The sequence below is a fragment of the Alligator sinensis genome, unplaced genomic scaffold, assembly GCF_000455745.1.
Source record: "Alligator sinensis unplaced genomic scaffold, ASM45574v1 scaffold907_1, whole genome shotgun sequence".
NCBI classification, from domain to species: domain Eukaryota; kingdom Metazoa; phylum Chordata; order Crocodylia; family Alligatoridae; genus Alligator; species Alligator sinensis.
The window spans coordinates 2,254,660-2,259,480 of NW_005841925.1; the positions used below are offsets into that span (position 1 = coordinate 2,254,660).

Sequence of the window (4,821 nt, forward strand, 5' to 3'; positions counted from 1 at the left end):
CAGCTGCTGATCGCTTCAGCTGCTGCCACAGAAGGGAGGCTGAGTGTCTGCCCATGCAGTCCAGTGTGGGGGCACCAGGGAGCCCCCGCCTTAGGGGGCTTCCTCCTACCCCAGCCCAGGGTCTTCCAGCCCAAGGCAGTCACAGGGAGCTGATGGGTATTCTCCTGGTCCCCCACAGCTGGTTTTGCCTTGGCTGCTGTGAGTCTAAGACAAGCAGCTGCGGAGGAGCAGAAGAATTTCCTTTGGCTCCCTGAGGCTGTCCCGGGCTACCCCTGAGACTCCCAGCAGCTAAGGCAAGCAGGTGTGGTGTTTGGGAGGAGAACAACTCCCCTCAACTCCCTGGGGCTGCCCCAGGCTGGGGAACCCTGGGCTAGGGTGGGAGGGATGTTGTAAAGCATCCTGGGATGCTGGGGGGACTGTAAGTTAAAACTTGAACCAGGGACAGAAGTTCCAGAAACTGGTTTGATCTAAATCAGTTCAGTCTGATACTATATCCATCCAGGTTTATCTTAAAGCAGTTTTGGCCATTTTGAAAGCGGTTTATGTGTACCGAACTTCTGTTACAGGGTTAAACTGGTTTCCAATCACTTAAACTGCTTTGTGTGTAAGTTCTGTCCCTGTGAGGTTCTCCACCTGTAGACTTCAACCCTACCTTAAAGGGCTCACCTTTGGGAGGAGAAGTCAGCCTCTGGGCCTGAAAAAAGTCTCTGCCGAGCCCACTTGAAAAGTACACTGGATGCAGAGTGGGTCTGTGATGTTACTAATTTAGTCCAATTTCTGAGGAGGAGGCCACCAGCTCATCTCATATAGCCTGTTCCCTTTGATGTGTGGCAGGGACTTTCAGTTACTGCCCAGTTTAAGGATAAGACTCTTTTAATCTTCCCTTATGCCACCCCCTTTCCCCAGTTATCATGCAGTCAGCCATTACCTTTGTAGTCTTCTGTAGCTCCTCACAGAACTCCATGCTCCAACAGGACTTTAGTTGGCTCAGTTTGACCCTGACTTCCCCCAGCACAGTGTGTCGGGAATACTTGTTGAAATGTTTAACCTGCAGGACAGAGAATCAGCATTCCCCACAAGGACACAGGAGTAGGGCCGAGTGAGGGCACCAGTGTCAGCATCACATGCACCTGTTTAGGGTCAGCTGGAATAGTGGCCCTTGTGCTTCCCTCAGGAGACCAAAGGGCCAGGTCCACATATCAGAGAATCATAGAAAGTGAGGGTTGGAAGGGGCCTCAGGAGGTCATCTAGTCCAACCCCCCGCTCAAAGCAGGACCATCCCCAACTAGATCATCCCAGCCAAAGTTTTGTCTAGATGGGTTTTGAAAACCTCCAAGGACAGAGCTTCCATCACCTCCCTGGGTAACCTGTTCCAGTGTTTAACTAACCTCCTAGTAAGAAAATTCCTCATCATATCTAACCTAAACCTCCCTTGCTGCAACTTGAGACCATTGGTCCTTGTTCTGTCATCTGCCACCACTGAGAACAGTTCAGCTCCATCCTCTTTTGACCCCCACTTCAGGTAGTTGAAGGCTGCTATTAAATCGCTCCTCTCTCTTTTCTAGACCAGTGGTTCCCAAACTCTGACAGATTGCGCACCACCAATTTAAAATGATTCAACCTTAAATACCCCCAGCAAATTTTTCAGTTCAACCTTAAGTACCACCAGCAAAGTTTTGTCATATAAAGTAATTTAAAAAAATCTGTTAAGTCGTACTACTGACAAGTTGTCTACGTACCAGTGGTGGTACCTGTACCACAGATTGGGACCCGCTGGTCTAGACCAAATAAGCCCAGTTCTCTCATTCTTTCCTCAGAAGTCATGTGCCCAGCCCCCTCACCATTCTTGTTGCCCTCCACTGGACTCTCTTCAGTTTGTCTACATCCTTTCTGTAGTGGGGGCCCCAAAACTGAACACAGTACTCCAGATATGGCCTCACCAGTGCTGAATAGAGGGGGATAATCACTTCCCTTGACCTACTGCCAACACACGTACCAGTGCAGCCCAGTATGCCATTAGCCATCTTGGCAACAAAGGTACACTAACATCCTCAATCCTACCTGTCATCAGGACCTAAAGAGCTGGTTTGGGGCTACAGTGAGAGAGAGAACAAAAGAAGCCCAAGTCCAGAAAATACATACCAGGTCCTTCCCCTGTCACCTGAATTGGTTTCTCTAAGCACTCCTCATGCCTAAGCCTCTCCATCCTGTCCAGACCTTTCTGTGCAATTTATCCAGTTGTGCTTTAAATAGCCTCACTCCCAAAATGCGCTCAACCCAGTCCAAGACTGCACAGGCCCAGGTGGCTTTATGCCACCCACTTACTTCCTCCATCCTGGAGGCACTCTGTGCCAACCTAACCTCCCCCCTCCCAGTGACATTTGGAACAGCTTACAGGCTCTACAGCTCCACCAGCCAAGAACGAGTCCCTGGGGGCTGTTTACTGGGGAATCCAGGTAGCTTTGCACTCACATATCATTAGCTGAAAAAAGAAACCTTTCAGGCTGCTTCCTGCTGGGGGACAGGGACAGTGGCAGTTTGTTTTCCCTTTTGGAAAGCACTCAGACCGTACATCTCAATGTTCAGGAACATAAGCAAAGGGAAAGGAGCAGCACAAAGCTGTCCTCACAAAACAGACACAATTAAATGCTCACTTGTGTTTCCCTCTGCCTCCCATTCCATCTCTCACTCTCTTTCTGCACAGCCTTTTCCTCTCCCCTTCTTACCTCACTCTCGCCCTTGACCTGGGGCAGTTAGTAGCTGGCTCTGGCCTTCTGCTGGTCAAAGTCACTTGCTTAGTTGCTGCATTCCCTTTGATATGTCTGCCAAATGCTTTGTCATTAAAGATGCAGTATAGAAGCGGATAAGGGGCAAACACAATTGGATAGGCAAAGTCATGCTAGAGGCTTTGAAGTGCTGCCCCCTGCAACATTGCCAAGAGTCAGGTGCTGTGTCGCAATACATGTGAATTGCCATATTGGATCAGACTAGCAGTTCATATAATCAAGGACCTACATTTTCCAGTTGCAAGTCTTGGCAAAAGGATGGAAAATCTCCTGTGTTCTGCAGAGTTTCATCTGCTTCTAAGAGAACCATTTTTTTCTTAACCCTGATAAGTTTGAGGTTGACATACGCCCAGAAGCATGAAGGTTTGTATCATTTCTGTAATTCCTGGTGGTTGCTGCTGTTTCTAATGTACTCTACTGAAAGTCTGGCTTTTCTGGTTATTCACATAATCCCATTTTTTTGAAGCCTGCTAAATTCTTGAGCCCAGTGATGCTGTAGTGGAGTTTCACAGGCTATTTAGTATTATGGGGTGATAGGGAGAAATAGCAGTACCTTGATCTAATGACTTAGCACCAGCAAGAGAATGCAAACCAAAAAATGGGCTTAAATTCCAAAAGAAAGAAAGTAGGATTAAGGCATAAACATATGAAGTACTAATAAAAGTTGTGAGGAGCTTGCTAGCTGAGCCCAGTTAGAAAATCCCATTGACATAGCTGTTTATATTTATATCAGTGGGACTTCATCAAACTCCTTCCCTCGAAGCTGAACTGTTTGAACTGACAGTACTCTTGTTTAAATCTTTCGCATACAATATTGTCCCTGAGTTCTTGTAGCAAATTAATAAAACAAATGAAGAAAAAATATCCCAATTAATACAGTTTTAAAAAGCCTTCAGTCTGGAGTCCCTTCTCTCTGATGTGTCAGGTTACTGGGAAGGATAGCTGTGCCCAGCAGTAGTAGTGAATAATTTCTTTAATTGGAAATGGTCTCTGTATCTATCACCATTCTCATCAATAAATTATTTAGTCCCATTCACACAGTATCTGTTTCTATACTGAGACATTCCAGTCTCTAGAGCAAGGAGTTATGCAGTTGGATGCCTATGGGTAAGTCTGCATCACACAATGTAGTCCTATACAGAAATGCTAGAGCTAGTTTTAGAGTAGCAAACCCAGGTAACCTGAAGCAGTGAAACCACAGTAACACAGAGCTAGAGAAAGAAGGGCAAATCAGCCTCTGTGCAGCTCTGTGCAGCAGTAGTTAGACTTCTGGCTACCAATTAGTTTGATTAGAACTGAGGTATTTCTGCAGTGGTCTGCAGACAGACCTGCTCCAAGTCACACTGCTGTTTTCACAGATTGACTAGCTGATGGTAGCTTTTGCTTGTGTGGTGAAAGCCTTAGATATCTTATTTCCCTTAGTGAGAGAGGCTGGGAGACTAGCATGTTTTAATGCTTTTTTTTTTGCCCAACAGCAATTGATTCTGCCTATCTATGTAGACTACAGTGCAATTTGTGGCCTTGACAGATAATGCCTGTCCAAAAAGTCAGTCATTTCTTCTTTCCCTCCTCCACTCAGCCAGTCCTGTCTGTTGTCCAGTCTGATTTTTTACTCCAGAGGGGATCCCTGCTTTTGCTTATTTCTGTGTCTGGTAGATGGCTTTCATACCATGCCCCAGAACCCTTGTATGAGCTACCACGGCGTTTGCAAGGAGGGGCAGCAACTGGAACAAAGAGCACCAACTAAAATGCACCCATGGCTGCCCATGACCCTGAAGGAACGGAGAGGGTCACTTTTTTAGAGTGCTGCCTGGATCAGCAAAAATGCTGCAGCAGCAGTAGGAGAAAAATTGTGAAGGACTGGCCTGCTGGTGGAAGACCAGCAGTTCCAGAATCACATTGCTCAGCAGGCCCCTTGCCCTTGCCCTGAAGTTTGAGACTGCCCTGAGAGATGATAAACCACTTCTGTCTCCTCCCAAGGAAGTGTAGTATATTCATGACACCTCCCCCTCACTGACTTTGCTCTCCAGTTCCT

General features: G+C 46.9%; 1 pseudogene; it reads right to left on the reverse strand.

Annotated features, from left to right (window-relative positions):
* Positions 1–2,230, reverse strand: part of LOC106721924 — a 14,371-nt pseudogene extending 12,141 nt beyond the window's left edge.
* Between the last annotated feature and the right edge of the window lie 2,591 nt (positions 2,231–4,821).